The sequence below is a fragment of the Chenopodium album genome, chromosome 7 (assembly GCF_948465745.1).
Source record: "Chenopodium album chromosome 7, dcCheAlbu1.1, whole genome shotgun sequence".
NCBI lineage: Eukaryota > Viridiplantae > Streptophyta > Magnoliopsida > Caryophyllales > Amaranthaceae > Chenopodium > Chenopodium album.
In genome coordinates this window covers 51,422,072-51,443,205 of record NC_137840.1, presented here as the reverse complement: position 1 = coordinate 51,443,205, position 21,134 = coordinate 51,422,072, and the positions used below count along the sequence as shown (strand labels likewise).

The window sequence follows — 21,134 nt, the reverse complement described above, 5'->3', positions numbered from 1 at the left end:
AGTCACGTGAGATCTAGTTAGATTCGTCTTGAAATCTACTTTTCAAATATTAATTTTTCATAATTTTTAAAAAAGTATAATTAAAGATATTAATAGGCAAAGTAATGCATTGACAAGCGTGAAACCCCTTATGGTGCAATAAAAAAAGAACAGAGGAAGTATAATTTATAAATTAAATTAAATTAAAAATCTAGGCCACAAAATGACCAAAGAGAGAGAGAAGATGATGTGAGCATGGTCAATGGAGGAGTTGGGTATTAAAAAGTAGATAGGAAGATGAACGGAGAAACTTTACAAAGACTTTGAATGGAGAAGTTGAACCGGAGTATTAGACAGAGATGAAAGATACGAAAGGTCAAATGTATCCAAATTTTAATTGGAGTTAAATATGTAAATAGACTTTTTTTAAGGGTATAAAGTCTTCACACTATTCATAAGAGTATTTTCACACTTTTTATAAGGTAGGGATTTTTAAAAGGTAGGGATGTGAATCATTACAAGGTGATGAAATAGAGATATTCAAATCCAAATACTAATATCAATATGCCATCTTGTATGTGCTACTATTTAAAAACATATATACATAGATCACTAGAATATATGAGAAGTAGTAAACGAAACACTACATGTAATTGCTCTTCAACTACAATAGTAAAAAAAATGGATCATAACTCAGGAGGAAGCATCAAGTTATTTAATGAGGGTTATAGTAAAGTACATACTAATATATTGTCTATATATACTACTAAACAAAGTTATGGGGATGCCCTACTCTCTCATAGTGAGAAACGAAATTTGTTTTTCACATGACATTTTCGTAAATAAACCAACAACTTTATTCAATTGTGGAGCCCATAATAATGAAAAAGTTGTTGACTTATTCACAAAAATGCCCTCATGAGAAACAAATTTCGTTTCTCAATATGGGAACAAGAAATTTCCCCAAGTTATGAGAACCAAATTATAATCCATAGCCATAAGCCATACATAATACAAGTAGATATAGAATATCCTAACATGGACTGTAATATTGATAAATTTTGAAACAATATGAAATGGGTCTAGGCAACCCGAACAAGGAGGAGGAGAGTTTGATCCACAAACAAGGCTTTGGAGCTTCTATACTTAAACCAATTGGCAATAGTAGGAGTAACTCCTCTACCTTATAAAGTGGAACTACCTCTCCTCTTTCTCCAATATGGGACACTCACAAGTGGGATACAATGTGTTTCAATACTCCCCCTCACTTGTGAGTGTCCTTAGAATTAGAGCACACCAGAAGATACAATATAAATCCTCTTTGGGAATGAACATCCAATAGAGGCCCCTTAACCAATGGCTTAACAAATGCCCAGTTATAAACGACCCAACAAACCTAGCTCTGATACCATGCTAAATTAGAGAGAAAATAGAAGTGAATGACTTGATTCTCATTTATAGCTTCAACCTCAATATATATATATATAATACAAGTTAACCCTAATATGATAGGATTAGGAAACTAGGAAAATAAAGAAAAGATATCAAAAAGATATTAACTAGCCAAAATATATTAACAAAATATTTCCTAAAATATATCCTTAATAAATATTAATGTTGTATGTCTTACTTTCTAACAATCATTTCAACAAACATCATTTTATTGACAAAAGTGACACTCAACATTTCTTTTTCAAAGATCTCAAAACACATATTTATCTTATGATTACCTACAATTAAATCATATGCTGTATAAAATTAATAAAAGACATGGTTTAGAATGAACCTCCTTTGAATTAAGTCAAGTAACGTGAGTAAGACCTCCATCAATCACCATTTTCATTATAAACTTAGGACCTTAAGATGTCATCATAACATATTAATTTGAGCTGCTAGAGATCATCCAACTGTAGACACCTAAAAATGTCTCCCCAAAACCAAACCCGTTGATGAACACCTTTCACCGCCATTATTGGTCGAGTTCAGTATTTAATCTTTGGAGTGCTTAAATTCATGTTCTATCCAATATATTTCATGAACCAATCCAATTTCTAGCTCATTTCCCTAAACCATAACCTATTTTTCACTTTTCGTGTCCACATCGCAAAACTGAGAGAAACTCATTTTATGGCTATACAATTTTGATCCAATTATTATTTTGTTGGATAGGCATTTAAATAAGCTTTCCAACCATATATCATAAGCCCAATTCCGAGCTATTACGAAAAAGATATGAGCAAAACACTAAACTCGGCCTAAAACCAACACCCTTCCACTAAAACGGCCATATCTTAAAATCTACATATCATTTTGACTTGATTATAATTGGTTTGGAAATTAGACTTGATAATGTTTCCAATGATATATTATATGTTTTATTCCGAGTTACGGATCAAAAGTTACGATTATTTTAAAAACGGGTAAAAAAACTTAAATTACCGCGCAGCAGCAAAAATGCCGCGACGCGGCAAAAGCTGACGTTTCACGGTGCCCATTTTTGTAATTCTGCACAATTTTCTCCCGTGTCACGGGATTTTGCACCGTGTCATGGTGCAATTTCCCGTATCACGGTTCCCATTCCGTGACACGGGGATATTCTGTGTAATTTCCGCGTACTTTTTACACCGTGACACAGCATACTGCACTGTGCCACGGTGGACAATGCCGTGTCACGACATTTCTTCCCGTGTCATAGTGCACATCCCGTGACACAGGATTGCTCTGTGTTTTATCCGCGTAATCCCTAAACGCGTTTTCACTTCCCGTAACCTAATTATTTCCCGCGTCACTCAGTTTTTCCCCGTGTCACGGGATCTTCCCCGTCTGACGGTGCCTGTCACCGTGTCACGGTGCTCTTTTCCATGACACGGTATTATTTTTTAGGGTTTTTATCTTTTTAGGGTTCCGCGTGTTCCCTCTGCTCATTTTCCCTATAAATAGGACCCCCCTTTCTGCAGTTCGGGGCACCAATAATCATTCTCTCTCACCTTACACCAAAAATCATTCTCTTCTCCCTCTTTAACCTAATTTCTAAACTCCTTATTCTTCCACAATAATTCCCCTAAGCACTCCAAGGAGTCTATACTTAACCCGAGGTTCCGTCCTTAAACCACGGCATGAAAGGTACAAATAACTGAGGGTTTGGACCAAATCAACTCTACTTTTTATTTAATTTAGTTTCCATTTGATTTATATTTTTATTGAATTTACTAACAATTTATTCATGATGCAGCAATTTAAAGGAACGCGCGGAATGTAAGTAATTAATTAAATTAATTACTCTTATTTTATTTTAATATTGCAAGCATCATGATTAGGTTATTTTATATTTTATTTGACTAATGATATTATAGTTAAATTGCTTCCAATATTGATGTTATTCTGTTATTATTTATTGATTACCATATTGCATGTTTTAAGGGAATATGTAAATGAAAATCACGCCTAATAAGATAATTTGGACGACCGGTTTAGGATCCTTTTTAATCTTGTTGTTTAATCTAGTGATTACTAATATTTTAGAATTATGTATTGCACTAGTATTAAACCAATTTAGCCTTATAATAGTTTGGAGCAAATTGAATCTTTGTTTGTATGCCTTTGAGATCGCAGGAATCACTTTTCACTATAAGAATCGAGTAGAGGCCAATACGGCCGAATGTGAATCCATGACTCACTTCGTACAATCATCCCCGATCCTCTTTTCGTGGTTCCGAACCATATGGAGTTAGTAATCTCATGGATTATGAATGGGGTGTAACCTTCACGGGTCAATCGTTGTTGCCTTTGTTGTCTCTTTATCGTGGTTGCCTTTTATGATCCGTGAACGGTTTACAAGTTCCTTAAAAACTTGTTGGCGGCTCCCTACTTTATTTGTCCCTAATCGTAATGTCAATTCCCACTTCCTAAGAGTTTCAAGCATATTCACAACATGCTTTTAACGTAGGCGCACTTCGAACGACGCCTACACTAACCGTCAAACGTAATGCTTTTTATGTCCTGAGCATACTGTCAAAATTTACGCCAAAATTGACCAATTCAGAATGACTTTCGATCGGGGGGTTATATTTAAGGCAAAAAAAAATTTCATGTCCCCGGTTTACAATAATTTATTGTAAATCAGCACCGCCACAAGTGCCACTTGATTTTTTTTTTATTATTATTTTTTTAAAAAAATTTCATAAAAAAAGTCGCAAAAACTCTTACCTTAATTTTAGAAATCGCAGAGCAACAATGGAGGGGAGAGAAACTAATAAAATATAGAGAGAAAACGCGAAATCGATTACCTTAGGGATTCGATAGTCAGTGGAGGATTCATTAACAAACTTCAATTCATCAAATTGCAGTAATTTGATCCACGATTTTCTACAACAATAGAGGCAAATTCAAACTCCATTGTTAGGTGATTTTTACCTAAATCACACTTTAATAGAAGATGAAACAGAGAATTTTGTAGATGATAACATTGAAACTACTCGAATTGATGATGAACACATAGAAGCGTCATTAATGAATGAGGATAGAGAAAGTATAAGCACGAATCATGACACTAGAGGTAATCAAATTGACAATGGAGAAGAGATAGAAAATCATGTGGTTCCTCGTAAGTCAATTGATTCAAATTCATAACAAACATCCAAATCAAATGAAACTGAAGGTAATTTCGATACAATCAACAACCTTCTAATTGGAATGAAACTCAATTTTTGTTATTCTTTGTATGCACAAATGTTACCCTTTTTATTCATAAAGGTGACCCTTTGTACAAACAAATGTTACCCTTTTGTATACAAACATGTTACCCTTTTTATAATAAAACGTACAATCAACGTTGTAATTATTATAAAAAACGTTACTCTTTTTATGCACAAACAGTACCCTTTTATGCACAAATATTACCCTTTTTATGCATAAAGGTGACCCTTTGTATACACAAATTTTACCCTTTTATATGCTCACATGTTACCCTTTTTGTAATATAACGTACCCTATCTATGCGTAGATGTTATCCTTTTTATGCATAAAAGTGACCCATATAAAACATAGTATTTCTCTTAACAGAATGATATGCTGCTTCTGCTTATGTGATATGACAGTATTAAATCACAGATGCAAATCTAATTGATGCTTCTGGTTTAGATCTTAGAGGCTCAATTGGTTGTGTGTTAAGACAAACTTTTGAAGAAATCTTGGAATTATATGAAAAGCATGCTGCTATACTCGGGTTTTCAATAAGAAAACATACAACAAGATATTTCACACACACAAAGATAATAAGTGAAAAATATTATGTGTGTTCTACTAAAGGAAAGAGAAATTCAGGCGACAAGAAAAAAAATTGGTTGAAATAATTGATGAAGAGAATGTAAATGTGAAAGCAAGAAAGCAAAAGACAAGTAGCCATTACACGATCTGATTGTAAGGCAAGCATAAGAGCAAAAGTTAATAAAGAAGGACAGTTCGAGGTGGTGTCACATGTAATACAACATAGCCATGAGCTAACAAGGTCACAGTTGCATTATTTGCATCGTTCTGAAAGAAAAAAGACAGAAGAAAAAGCTGAAGCAATCAAAACAATGAAATCTTCAGGTTTGACTACAATAGACAATTATAATTACAAGGCTACTGAAGCTGGATGAGAACAGAATGTAGGGCACATTGTTGTAGATCACCTAAATTTCTGTTCAAGGTTAAGAATGGAGCAAATTGAGGCTGGAGATGCTCAAACTTTAGTGAACCTTTTAAATCAAGAACAATCAGAGGATACAAACTTCTTTTTTAGAGTGAAATATGACAATGAAGGAAGAATTTCCAATATCTATTGAAGAGAATCGATGATGCTAGAAGATTATATAATATATGGATATCGATGTTCTTGTCTTTGATACAACATAAAAAACCAACCGGTATAAACTTTATGTGCTCCATTTGTTGGCACAAACAAGCGCTAGCATAATTGTATGTTTGCATGTGTTTTATTGGGGATGAAAAAACTGAATCATTTGTGTGGCTACTAGAAACCTTCTTGAAAGCTATAAAGGGTAAAACACCAATTTCAACATTCACTGACCAGGACCAAGCAATGGCATTGAGCAAGTAATAAGTTTATATTTACTGCATAAAGTGACCCTAAGTAATAAGTTACACATTTTAGTTTATAAAGTGACCCTTTTTACTGCATAAAGTAACCCTCTTATTTTGAATGTAGGTGCTTCCCAATACAAGGCATAAACATAGTATCTGGAATTTGGAACAAAATGCAATAACCAAACTTGGGGGTCTAAAAAAAGACAAAGATTTCAAGTATGCATTCAACCAGTGCTTAAAGTGGTGTGTGACAGAACAAGAATGTGAAGAAAAGTGGCAGACAATGATGCAGAAATATGACTTGACACACTTTTGGTACCGAATTGAAAGAGAAATGGTGTCCTGCCCTTAGAAGGTATTTCTTTTAAGCAGGAATCTTGTCATCACAAAGGAGTGAAAACACTAATCATGCTATAGGATTCAAAGCAAATAAAGCAACTACCTTGACAGAATTTTATAACATATTTAAGAAGGCAATCAATCGTTGGAGAAGCACATAGAAATATGATGAGTTTACCAGTAGCAAATCAATAGCATTCACTTCAATTCCACTGTTCAGAATGCTAAAGCATGTTGCACAGATAAAAAGTTTGCTCAAAAGTACAGAAATAACACAAAATATATAACAGCTTAAATCTAGCTACATGATTTTGGTGAACAAGTATTCACTTTGTCACTCTTCAGAGACTTTGAAGAGAATTTTGGATACTCTATGGCAACAATTGTTCAAATGATAGGGACGACTGAAGAATGTCTACTTTATCAAGTAACCCTAGAAGACAAGCCACGGTCTGCGCATCATGTAAACTATATACATGATAGCCAAAGTGTATGGTGTACTTGCAAAAATTTTGAAGCATGCATCTAGATGGTTATGTTATCATTGTATTAGAATTCTACACCTACATTCAGTAACAAGAATACCATACAAGTATGTTACAAAAAGATGGACTAAGTTTGCAAAAACAGAGACATGGAATTTATTGAAGAGTCGGGATCCTACACAACCATATATACCATGGAGGCAAACTATGATGAGGAAATACTACAATCTAATCATAAAACGTGAAGAAAATGAAGAGACAGGAGCATTTACGGAAGAAAGCTTCAGAAATAGTCTAAAAAGGGTGAAAGACTTACTTGCCACTGCTGCTCAGAGAGAAGAAGGTTCATAAGCTACTTCTGATATTCCTGATGTGGCAGAAAGCACATAGAGCAATTATGTTTTTTCGGCATCCAGTACAAGCACAAGTGTACCAACAATACTTGATCCTAAAAGAGTTGTTACAAAAGGAATAAGCAAGAGAGTAAAATGAGGACTTGAAAAGGAAGGAGAAAAAAGAAACAAGTACTGCCACCTCCTCATTAAGAATTTGGATCAAAGACACCTAACATACAACTCTTTTAAAAAAATTTATTACCTGCTTTAGAACTTTTTTTTTAATTATTGTTATATTACTTTGTATTGTTATACTTTTTTTTTTTTTTTAGTTTTACTCTATGACTAGTTTGGTTAAAATTTGAATGATACTCTTATTACTTAAGTAGCACATGTTTAGTTTCCTATTTTACCCACAAAAGTGACCATTTTTAGTGCATAAAGTGACCCTTTTTAATGTATAAAGTTATCCACTTACTTTGAATGTAGGTGCTTCCAAATATAGTTTTCTCAGGAATTAAACAGGGATTTTTTTTACTTTCACCACCAAAAAATCATGAAATTGTTTTTTACTGCTAAAATTTTTTAAAGATTTATTTTACCACAAAAAAAAAAACTAAAAATTGTTATTTACCACATGCCGTAAAAAATTGTCAATTATGACTTCAAATTGGACACATAGGACCAAAATGCCCCCCTAAACCTATGAACAACATGTTTTGCGCACGAAAATTGAAGAGTTTTATTTAACCGTTAAATTTAACGGTTTTCTTGACGCTAGGTGGTGAAAAAAAAATTTAGAAATTTTTTTGTTGGTAAAATACAACTTTTAAAATTTTTGGCAGTAAAAAACAATTTCATGATTTTTTTTGGTGGTAAAAGTCAAAAAATCCCTTAAACAGTTACCCTTTCTACCCAAAATTACCCTTTTCATGCATAGACGTACCCTTTTATAAACTGAAGTGACCCCATAAAAAACTAAATTGAGTCTTTTACCTGTATGAAGTAACTCTTTTTACCTGCATGAAGTGACCTTTTTAGTGCATGTTTTTCTCTTTTTATGCATAAATGCACAATTAAAAAGAAAGATATATACAAAATAACATTTCAAATTACTTAATGTATGCACATACATTCAGTTTTCAAAACAAAGCATCCAAAAAATACATTTAATTTTCAAAAAAGAAAAAGAAAAAAAAAACCACCAAAAACTATACCTTATAAAAATTTAATTACATCATTGCACTTGATGTATGCACATACATTAAGTTTTCATAAAATACTTCTACACCTAATCACTAAAAAGTCATTTCACTCTTTAGAATGAGTGTACTTCTTTGTTTTCTTTTTTTCCCTTTTATCTTTGGGCTTTTCTTCTTCTGCCTCTGCTTTTGTTTTTTCTTTTGCTTTCTTTTTTATTTTGCTTTCTTTTTTCTTTCCTCAGCTTCGTTCTTCTTCTTCTAAACAATTGCAGCCTTTCTTCTTACTTCAATTGCCTTGACATATCAGCATTTTTCTTCCTCTCATTGAACTTGGCTAATTCTGACAAGACATCAGTTATAGATTTCATTCATATCACACAATACGAGTGTGGTGCAGATATGTCCAAGCATAAATTTTCTTCCAGTAATCTCACAACAGAGAACAAAAAATTATCAATAGGAAATTAATAAAACATCAGAAAGGGAAAAACAAAAGACATATAGATGAATAATTATCGTTTTGAGTCCATTTAATCTGAATGATTCACCAACAAAATAGAACATGTCGTACATGACAAACACTCCACAGTCCAAGTTGTCAAACTTATCCATTCTCCATTCTTACTCTAACAATTTATTTTGCCAAGAAAAGCACCCAATTGATCACATTGATGAAAAAATATAAAAGATTAGAATACATTGAATACATAAAAAAGGTTAAACTCTAAAGTAAAAAAGTAACTGTTTTATCTGCAAAAAGTGACCCTTTTAATTACAAAAAGTGACCCTTTTAACAAGAAATGTACCACTCGAGAAGACAAATCTCTAAAGTAGTCAAGACTAGAATTACGCCAAATAATATTGTCAAGATAATACATCAACTCTTTTGAATGATCATAAACAAACACAATGTAGTGATTCTTAATAAGAATAGGAATATAGATCTGAAATGGAAAATTTAAAAGTAATTTAGACAGAGCATTTTACAGACATAACTCTTTTAAGGGTATTATATTAGTTTAGCATGAAGCATACCATTTCGGCATCCATTATATCACATTCAGGATTCTCGTAGCTAACCCACCCTTCATGCAAATCCTTAACAGCACTAGAAATGTCACCTTGCCCAATGTTTTCACAAACATACAACAATGCAAACTATTAAAGTATAAGATCTTATTTATATAGAAATTAAAGTCAATGTGTTTAAATATAAAAATATCAAGTTACTTACACTTTGCCTAACACCAAAATAGAATTTTCGAGGACCAGAAGACTCAAAAAAATGCTCTCTCATTCAAATACAGAGAAAAGCAATCAATAATGCACCATCGAATCCTAAGTGGAGCAACAAGGGACACCATATCTTCTCTTGGAACTAGAAAATTCATTTCAAAAGTCGCAAGATTCTCACTACAACGATAAAAAAATAAGATCAACATTAAAAAAAATTAAAGGGAAAAAAAGGGAAAAAATAATAGTAATAATAATAATAGAGAATGACACTTAACTTCCTATGCATTGATTCTTCCTTCAGCAAACAATAATCAAGAACTTCCAAATTTAACTAAGGCAAACTGTTGAAAATCTGAGCATTACCCCTAAAAAAAAAAGTAACAAAAAACACTTTCTGACCTACTAGCCCACAGTCCAATGAGCATAATGATTTATTGGATCTAATAATACGCCCGGGAACAACTTCATTAGATCCAGGAACATTTTCATTAGCTCCTCCACCATCATTATTAACTTCACGGACAGGAACATTTTCATTAACTCCACCAACATTATCATTAACTTCAGGAACAGGAACATTTTCATTAACACCACCAACATCAGCATTAACTTCAGGAACATCATCCTTATTATGTTGTTGACAACCTTACACTTCACGAAACAACTCATGTGCAAACTTCATCTTAATATAATCCTCAATTATACCATCTATAAGCTTATGGTAATGAGGATCAGAAAGTAACTGTTGAGTTTAAGAAACTACAACAGTATCCTTAGAAGATAATGAAACAGTTATTTCAAAAAGAAAATTGGAAACCAAATCACTCAAGGTTTTAAAACCATTTGCGTGAACACTTGATTGAACATCCATGTTTCTTTTAAGAAAAAGAAATGATTCATGAATAGCCTACAAACATAGAAAAAAATTAAACAAATGTGACACAGAAAAATAATAAAAAAAGTAACTAAAACTGAATATTTAGGGTAACTTTAGTGCGCAAAAAAAGGTAACTTTAACTTTAGTGCACAAAAAGGGCAACTTTTGAGCACATAAAAGGTTACTTTTGTAAACATAACAGAGTAACTACTAAACATATAAAAAAAACACTTACATTAGTTGAAATTTCTTTTATTTCATCATCAGTCATCACACCTTCTGGAAGCTCTAATTGAATAAAGCATCCAATTGTACCACTTGAAGAAACACCAGCAACTCTAAACCATCCTAACTAGATCCTAAAGTAAGAGTTTGCTTAACAACAACAACAGATTGGCTAATAGCAAACTGTGACATAGGATACGTAGTGGTATCCAATGGTCCATGTCCAAAACCACCAGCTTTATAAATTAATCCAACTCTTAATCTTAGCATCTGTCCAATGTTGAATAAACGGAATACTACAACTCTCCTTTACTCCTTGAAAATTTAAACGATGAAAACACATAATTTGCAAAACCACCAAACATCTACTAACATTATGAGCAGTTGTTTCATTGTTATAGTTATCCACATCCTTCTTTAACTTCTTCAAAACATAAGAACACCAATCAAAAGTTTTGATTTCATCAACTTCTTCAACAACCTTTAGCAACTTCAATGAAGCGTTCCTATAAGTAGCAGGAGCTAATAAGCTAAACATAGCATGAACAACAAAATACCACTTAAATTCTTCCCCTCCATCAACCAAAACCTTTATCCAAGACTCTAATTTTAGCAAAGGGATAGCTTGCTTATCAGAAATATCAAAATCAAATCTCCAAGCCTGAATAATACAGTTGTCTACACTTGCATTTTCAACATTTTTCTTTAGTTCAGGAACAGGAATATCACTCATAGGAAAACAAAACACGCCACATACATCATTCCTAGTAACTACAAATTCATTACCACTACCAATAGTAAACATGCAGCTACCACCATTAAAGATTTTCACAAGCCAAGGTAGCATTTTACGACAGAGAGTTTTCAACTTTAAATGTAATAAACCACCAAAACCAACTTCTTCAACATCTTATTTTTTATTAACACTAAAGTTCTGCACCAAGCTTTCCAAGGCATATGGTCTACACCTTGTAATCAAAGATCTTTGGTCCCTCTATATGGTCTACACCTTGTTAAAAAAACAAAAATAAAATGTGAATAAAACAATATAATAAACAAATGCAAATCAAGAATCATTGAAAACAAGGTTTCTTACATGAAGTATCAAGGTCAAAATCAGAATCAAATTCTAATTGAGGACTTATCTTTCTCTTCTTACGTACTGTGTTTTTTTCCTTTGCAGACTCTTCGGGCATTGTTTTGGCCTTCTTAGTTACCATTTCACCCTTAGGAGCCTCTTCAGTCATAGTTTTGGCCTTCTTAGGCACTATTTTACCCATAAGAGACTCTTGAGGCATTGTTTTAGCCTTCTTAGGTACTGCTTTGACCTTCTTAGATACTACTTTGGCCTTCGTAGCAGACTCTTTATAGCGATATCCACCTATAGAACCACCTATATCTTATTAATACAGAAAAAAATTAACACCAATAAGCAACTCATAAATTACAACAAAGTATCAATTCATAAGCTACCCTAGGCAAAATATAAACTACAAAAGTGACCCTTTTAACTCCAAAAAGTGACCCTTGTAAGTGCACAAACTGACCCTTTTAACTGCATAAAGTGACCCTTTTAACAGCATAAAGTGACCCCTTGTCATGCATATTAGTGACACATATGCCTATTACTCCCCTTTACTTTGATTTCGAAACACAATGACACATATGCCTATTTTCGTACTCGAACTAAAACAAAAATCAGTTTTCATTAGCAATCTCTGCATAAAACCTAAGCAAAAAATAACAAAGAACAACTTCTGAAGAATAATAAGCAATTTATAAACAAGTAAATACAATTATCAATACAAATTATCATAATCTCCCTTAAAAAAATTAAAACAAAAATTCTGAAAAATAACATGCAAAAGTTGTTTAACATATAACAACACATGTATAACCAATTTTTAACCAATTATATACATTGAACAATAATATAAAGCAAAATTAAACACATTAACTTCAAATTTCAATGTCAATTATCATAATCTGCATGAAAAATCAAGTGCAAACTCGAAAAATAACATGCACTTCTTCAATATCTAAAGACTTCTTTGTACTCTTCTTCTTCACCATTGCAGAATCAAACATTACAAAAAACTAAAACAAAAACAAAATAAAAAACCTAAAAATTGAAGAATAAAAACAACTAAAATTAAAAAAATCTTAAAAAATTAAGTAAAGAAACCAAAAATCAACAAATAAACTTCGTAACTTAAACGCAGAGAGCAACAATCGACTGAAGAAGAAGGATTGAAGAGAGCGAAAATTGTTGGTCGAAGAGAGATAAAATGGCAAGTTCAGGAAGAAAGAAGATAGAGAAAGTCGTTGTTGAATAAATGAGGAAGAGAGAGAAAATATTTGTTTTGATGAATTTTAAAAAACTGCCTGGCACGTGTGATTTAAAAAAGAAAACAGAATATTGTTTCCTGTTGCAGCGTTATTAAAACATTTGTGTATTTGAGGATGCTACTAGAAAAACGTGTATTGTAAAAAAAAAACTCTTTAAAAATTATATTTCCTATAATAACTTCTTTTTTTTATTGTTTTTGAATGGATCCTATAACAACTTTGAATCAAGATTAAGTAAACCAATTTGAGAACAGTTAAAGACCCAAAGGTTGCCCAACAAAGCAGCATTAAGAACAACTCGCCTGTATAAATCTTAGTTAACATCTAAGGGGTCGAGATACTATCTATTAAGACAATAAGACACTCGCAACAGTTAATGACCTAATCACTCACCCCACATTATAGGAGGATTATATAAAATAAAAAAAATAAAATAAAAAACAGCAAAACCAAACCAATGTTAATCCTTGATAGGTAAGAATTCAAGAAGGCAAACACTATGAAAAATAACAATTTCAACTTGACATTCCATTTTTATAGAAATATAAAAGGCTAATTCCTCAAACATTCACTACGTAAGTATATAATCCTCATCCTTTTTTAGACACTTAGGGTTTGTTCTGATTTACTGAACTGAGCTGAACTAAACTGAACTGATTGGAGCTGAACTGAACTGATTAAGACTGAACTGAATTGTTTATGAGATAAGAAAATTAGGAAGTGAACTGAATTGAAATTAAGCTGAAGAAAACAGACTCTTATAAGACACCTTTTGTTTTCTTACTAATTATTCACTAATTAATGATTGGAGGAAGATTAAATATATTAGGCAAAATCATGTGCAAAAAAAGCAAAGTCTATAACACACTATCACCGAAAAACAAGAAAATCCAAATAAATTTTAGTATTTTACAATAAAATAACACACTACAAGAAAAAGGCCCATTTTCGACGGAAAAATTCCGTCGGAAATAGGTTTTTTGACGGAATTCCGTCGGAAAAGGTTGTCGGAAAAGCGGTTGTAGGAAAAACGAACTTTTCTGACGAAAATTCCGTCGGAAACACTATTCCGACGGAATTTTCCGTCGAAAAATATTTTCAGGCACTGCAATAATCTGTCGGAAAATTTTGACGGAATCAATTCGATCGGAAAATGCTTTTCTGAAATTTAAAAAAAATACGCCGCGCCACCACCGGCACGGCGTATCACCACCTCCAACCACCAAAAAACCCAACATCAGACACCACCACAACCACCAGCCCCCTAACTCGTATCAACAGTCCCGAACCACCCAACCACCCACAACCACCAGATCTACCACCCCACCAAGGCAAACAACCACCGCCATCGCCGAAACCCGAAAAAATTAACAAAAAAAAAAGAAAAAAAATTAAAATGAAAACTTGAAACTCGAAAGAAAAAATGAAAACAGAACAAAAAAAATGAAAACACAACGAAGAAAATTAACAAAAAAAAAAGAAAAAAATTAACAAAAATGAAAACAGACCACCGCCACCACCCACCTAAAACCACCGCCAAAACACAACATGAGACAACCGCCGAAACCCAACATCAGACAACCTCCAAAACCCGAAAAAATTAACAAAAAAAAAAGAAAAAAAATATAATCCCAACACCCTAAACCCGAACTCCAACAGCCACCATAACCACATATATTCGATCTAGTAAACTTTAAACCCGAAAAAAAAATGAAAACAGAACAAAAAAATTGAAATTCAGACCAAAAAACTTACCACAACGATTCAACCATGGTTAGTCTTGCAATTGGTCTTAAAATTGGTTATATAAGGCCAAATTCAACCATGAAAACGCTAGATCTAGCATTTCCATGGTCGAACTTGACCTTAAAACCATAACATGCCGGGAACTTGGTCAGGAAATACATCGGGGTGCTTCGTGGGCTAGCTTCGGAAATCAACAATGAAGGAGAGATAAAGAGAAGAGAGGAAGTAGCGAAGGAGATCGAGAAGAGAGGGAGTGGCAAGAGAGGAGAGATACAGAGAGAAGGTAGATGAAGAAAGAAGAGAGAGAGAGGGTGTGCGGCTAGAGAGAGGAGAGAGAGAAAGGAAACTGAAATAAGGGGAGTGTTTTTAGGGCTATTTATAAGAATTTTTTTTGTTTTTTAAAATACGTAAATTACACCAAATGCCCCTGAGTTATTTTTTTATTCACCAATTACCCATCAAAACTTTTAAATTCACCAAATACTTCTGAGTTTAAGAAAAATGTCGCCAAATGCCCTTAATGACTAAAGGCAGTTAACCGCCGTTAGTCATTAATGACTAATAAGCCATGTGGCAGCCTCTAATAGGTTGTTGTAATATTAGTTAATTAATTATTAAAAAAAACTTTAAAAAATTATAAAAAAAAACCCCCACCACCTAAGACCCACCCCACCCCAACGCCCCACCACCTGCTCCAGCCAAACCGCGCCGGCGGCGGCCGCCAGATCCTACCCCTCCCCCTGCGCGCCGGTTGTCCCTATTCGCCCGCGAGGCCTGCCCCCTACCCTCGACACCCCCCTCCCCTACCCCCAGCCCCTTCTCCCTCCGTTTCCACCCCTCCCCATCCCTCAAAAAACCCCCCTCCTTCGCGGCCGGCATCCAAACCCCCTCTCCGGCGCCGGTGAACCTTTTTTACCTCACCCCCCGCCATCCCCACCCCCTTTCCCCCCTAAACCACCACCCAAAAAAACGAAAAACCCCCAAATCAAAACCCTAGATTTTGATTTAGGGTTTTTTCGATTAAGGGGTTTTTCGGTTTTTATGGGTGGTGGTTTAGGGTGGAAATGGGCTGGGTATGGCGGGGGGTGGGGCGAAAAAGTTTCGTCGGCGCCGGGGAAGGGGTTTGGACGCCGACCGCGAAGGAGGTGGGGTTTTCGAGGGATGGGGAGGGGAATCAAAGAGAGAGGGGGCTGGGGGTAAGGGAGGGGGGTGTCGAGGGCTTGCCTCGCCGGCGGATCGGGACCACCGGCGCCGGTTCCGGCTAGGGGTAGGGGGACCACCGGCGCCGGCAGCCGCTTGCAGGGGTTGCTTTGGTATAGGAGCTGGTGGCTGGGAGGGTGGGTTTAATTTTTTTATTAATTAAGTAATTAATTAAATTAATTGATTAATTATTTAAAAGAGAACCAATTGCAGCATGCCACGTGGCATAATTAACCTTAATGACTAACGGAATTAACCGCCGTTAGTCATTAAGGGCATTTGGTGACATTTTTGTGAAACTCGAGTGTATACGGTGAATTTGAAAATTTGCATGGGTATATGATGAATAAAAAAATAACTCAAGGGAATTTGGTGAAATTTCCGTTTAAAATAAATAGTATCAGATGCCTTTTCGACGAAATTTCCGACGGGTTTAAATCCGTCGGAAATTATTTTATTTCTGACGGATTTTTCCGTTGGAATATACTTTCCTACGAAATTTCCGTCGGAACTGTTTGAAATCCGTCGGAATTGTTATGATTTGCGACGGATTTTCGTGTCCGCCGGAATTCAGCCTACTTCTAGTAGTGACAATGACGAAAATAAAAGATTGTTAACATTGCACCATATTAGCGTATCAGATTGCAAATCATTATTGCAATTTTTATTATACTAGTCGTTGGAGCACGCGCGTTACGCGTGCCCCCCCCCCCCCCCCGACGGCAAGATAAGCAATATTCGCTGAGCGTTTTGGCTGTTGTGATATTCGTGGTGTTGTTAAAATATGAGATAATAAATATCTTGTACGCTTTCAAAGTTGTTAATAGTAGTAATAAAATCAAGTATGTCTTTTTTTTATTGGTGAAAAGCTATATTGTGTGATAGTTGTTTGTCTAAAAATAGGAAACTAGTCAAAAACCGTTATGTGTCGTGACAAATCGGAATGTAAATTTAAAGATAGTAGAAGCGGTTGACGCACGTGTGTATGAACATTGTGCATATAATCATATCTATGAAAAGGAACTTTCTATTTTTATGTTGTTATAAAATGCAAGTACAACAATAGAATATGTAAGGATTTTGAACGGCTTTAGTGATGAAGTCATACAGTCATAGTTATTTACTATTTGAAGAATCTGTCATGATTACATTGATTGGTCAATTCATGTCTTATATTGCGTGGTTTGTGGCGTTTTTGTTCCTGCGCTCTGTATGTCTTCTCCATTTTTTTTCTTTTTCTCTAAAATATCAATTCCAATTTCGTGGTAATGGGTAGCACTGATAGTACTGCGACTTCCAGGAAGGTTTTCTCACCACCAAGTTGGAGGCCTAATGAACAGAAATCTAAAAAAGAAAATGTTGCAAGCTTTCGTTTGTATACCATTGACATGAAGATGAAGATGGACCGTCATCTAGAACGGCTTGAACAAGGAAATTCGAAGGTCGAGAACAACAAAGAAAGAGGGGAAACAAGTAATAAGAGAAGACGAGGCGTTGAGAGGAATGGCTGTGGAGAATGACCTGTTATTATTGTTGATTCAGACAATGATGAAGGGGACAAAAAAGGCAAGGAGGGTGTTGGTGTAGAGGAGAAAAAAGAGGACGGTGAAGAAGAAGATGATAGTGAGGAAGACAAAGAGACTGATGAAATTACTGAAAGTGATCTGAATTCTGACTCAGAAACTGAATCAAAGAAAGAAGGTGTTGCTGATTTAGATGAAGAAATTGAATCAAGTGGTGGTAGCTATAAAGAGGATGATGATGACAACATTGGTGCAGACTCTTCTTTTGGGAACAATGAAGAAGGAAATCCAGAGACACGTGAAGATTCTTCAATGTTTCGTATGAAGATTGCTGATTGATTGTATACTGTTCAAGGTTAAGTGTTTTTTTGGGGTTCAATTGCACTACTGCTAGGGTATGAAGTCAAGGCTTGGTAGGACTGTTTTTTGGGTTGTTAGTTTTTGATTTCAGATTATACTGATGTATTTTGATGATTTTCATTGTTTAGGTATCCTTTTTGAATTGTTAGATGTAGATACGTAGTTAGCTTTTGGGAAGTTCATAATCAGTTTAATTAGTAAAGGATGATAGTAGGTTGTAATTATCTGAAATTAAGCTCTTGCTTTTGGCATAATGAATAGCTTAATTTGATTATATAATTTGTGTTTTGCGTGGTTGTATATTTATTATAGTATGCTGTTAATAAGTATGCTTTATAGAATTCCATAGATAATCTCTTTATATGTATCAAGAAATGTAATTGGATAATGACATAAAGGAATTCACTTGAAAAATGTATGCTAACAAGGTTTAAATAAAGGTAAAACAAACACCTGTGAGTACTTGTTCCGATATACAAGTAGTCTCATATAGTGGACAAGACTGAGGAAGACCGTGAGAATGGTGAAGAGGACGAGATTGAGGAAGACCTTAAGAGTGATGAAGAGTTGGAGAGTGGTTTAATGTCTAACTAATGTACTGAAGACTACGTAGATTGTGTCCCATGATCATATGGACTACTTGAATTAGGTAGTGTTCCTGATCTTGGCGACTATTCTGATGGTGATAATGGCAGTAGTTTTGATTCTTATTATGAAGTATATATATAATGCTTGAGTTTCTTCTGAAGGGTTTTTTTTTGTACTTTTTGTCTATTGCTTATGAGTATAATTGGTTATGCTATATTGTAAACCTGTAAAGGGTGTGCAATTTTTTCAGATTTATAAAGTTTTTTCCCTTTATTCCATGGTTTCACAGTTTTCTTAGTGAATTGGTTTCTGTAGTGAGGGTACCTATAAGAATCTAAGTTCTATGTGTGTTTATGAGTGTGTGGAAAATTAATGTAACACTAGTGGAAAAAAGGCCATCCGTAACGGGCAAAAAGGGCCCATCCGTAACGGGCAGCGTCCGTTACGTATACAGCCGTTACGGATGGGCATTGTTATTCGTAACGGGCACTTCAAGTGCCCGTTACGAATAATGGGTTATTCGTAACGGGCTTTCAGGTGCCCGTTACGAATAACCCCGTTATTCGTAACGGGCATCCAAAAGCCCGTTACATATAATCCCGTTATTCGTAACGGGCATCCAAAAGCCCATTACAAATAACCCTGTTATTCATAACAGGCATATGTTTTGCCCACGAATAACTTGTTATTTTTAACAGGCATGTATCTGCCCGTTACGAATAATGTGTGCCCAATTTTAAAAAAAAAATTCCAGCACATTCATGCTGGATTTCTTATAGCTTTGCTTGCACAATCATTTTATGAATTAACTAATGAGAGAAATTATGTTTAATGCATGGTACAGTAGAAAATCTCATATACAATCATCAAAGTTCAATTATCACCTAATAATTAAAATAAAAAAAAATATTTTACAGTAGAAAACCAAGCTAATAATTATCACCTAATAATTAAAATAATCAACTAGCTCAACACTACAACACTACTTCGATTATTTTACAGTAAAAAACTAAGCTGCGAGGAGGAGCTAGCACGGGATATGGTGGGGCAGCATGGATGGCAGTCGAGTGGCAAACTCTAGATGAACCCAAAACATTCCTCAAATAAACCCTAAAAAGAAACATATCCATAAATCAAAAGCAACCCAAATTGTATCAATTTGAATCAAGTAATTCAATGAAAAAAACGCATGTTTAACAATCTATATACCTTCTAACAGCAGAGCGACTCCAAGAAGCTTGTAACGAAGAGACCCACACTGAGCAATAGCGCAAAGACCCCCCCTATTGTTGTTAACCTTTTGGAAAATTAAGCCTCTTCAGCATAATCAAGCTAAGCTCCCAAACCCTTCTTACCTTCTCACCTAATCACAACTCCAAACCATAAAAAATCATAATCAAAATCGCAAAAATACACAAAAAAAAACATATATAGAACGCACTTTATCAGGAACCCCAATCTTGAACTAAAGAATAACAACTTGTGAAAGAAATTGTATATGTTTATTCTATGGTAATCAAACACAGTAACAAAAAAATTACGTTACATATAATACCTCATACAGCAGTTTAAAGTCAATAAGATTCACAATAATCAAATACATTTCACGAGTAAGGATGAGTGATTACATTCAATCCTGATGTAGTATGATTGAAATAGTTTGTCAGATGTGCTTCATTTTACAGCAACATAAAGTCAGTCATATGATATTTTATAACTTTGAGATGATAATAAAAGAAAGCAAAAGTAGCATCCCATAATTTAGCCAATGAACTTCTGAATTCTATATCAGAAAACCAGCAAGGCTCTAATTAACCTTTTTAGCTATACCCAGTTCTATGTTCTGCGGCTATGCGCGCTAAAGTCGGCTGTCTATCAATCAATGCTTGACAACTCCTAGTATCTGAGCGTCTATACAATAAACCTCTTTTCAAGCAAAATTATGCAAGTTCAGTACTAAAGTTCAACCCATTTTTAAAATGAATATCACATAATTAATACAAGATATAAACCTAATAAAATTAAGCAAATTTATGCAAGTTCATTAATTAAAATTATTCTAGTAAATTTATGCAAGTTCATTAACTAAAATTTGTTTGAGTATAGAATGAAAATTATTCTAGCAAAATTAACTGATTGTTTCAGTATCAATTATTCATTCTGAAAACTGCAATCCAGCTCTCACTGACCTGGTTTACGAAAATAGCAGCGACACGGGCATTTGAAGTTGATAGAGATGGTGGATAATTGAGGGTGTGAGCTCAATTTGAAGTAGAAATATGAAATTGGGAGGAAGAAGAGTAAGCAATTAAAAAGACCAATTGGAAATAGGAAAGAAAACCTTTAGAAAAAAGGATTGAGGATTGTTCAATGCATGTTTGTAAAATAGACACTATAGAAGTAAACATGTAATTGCAGAATTCAACCAAATTGAACAATTGAAATCATTGAAGATAAATGCTTACTGAGTACTCACAGAGAAGTGGGCAAATGCACATTCCAGATGGCTATCCTTAAGAACCACACTAAAGAACTAATCATAGTAATCAAATCTTTTATGACTATGAAGAACTTACCCAAAACTCAGATAATGATAACATAAG

The 21,134-nt window shown here is 34.3% G+C and overlaps 1 long non-coding RNA gene across 1 annotated transcript; it reads right to left on the bottom strand.

The window, feature by feature from the left end:
• Positions 1-19,353: 19,353 nt before the first annotated feature.
• LOC145637899 (uncharacterized) lies at positions 19,354-20,983 on the bottom strand. Its single transcript, XR_014114534.1, has 3 exons — positions 20,721-20,983; positions 19,741-19,894; positions 19,354-19,641 (listed from the first exon to the last, which is right to left on the bottom strand). It is a non-coding gene; the product is annotated as an uncharacterized LOC145637899 (long non-coding RNA).
• Between the last annotated feature and the right edge of the window lie 151 nt (positions 20,984-21,134).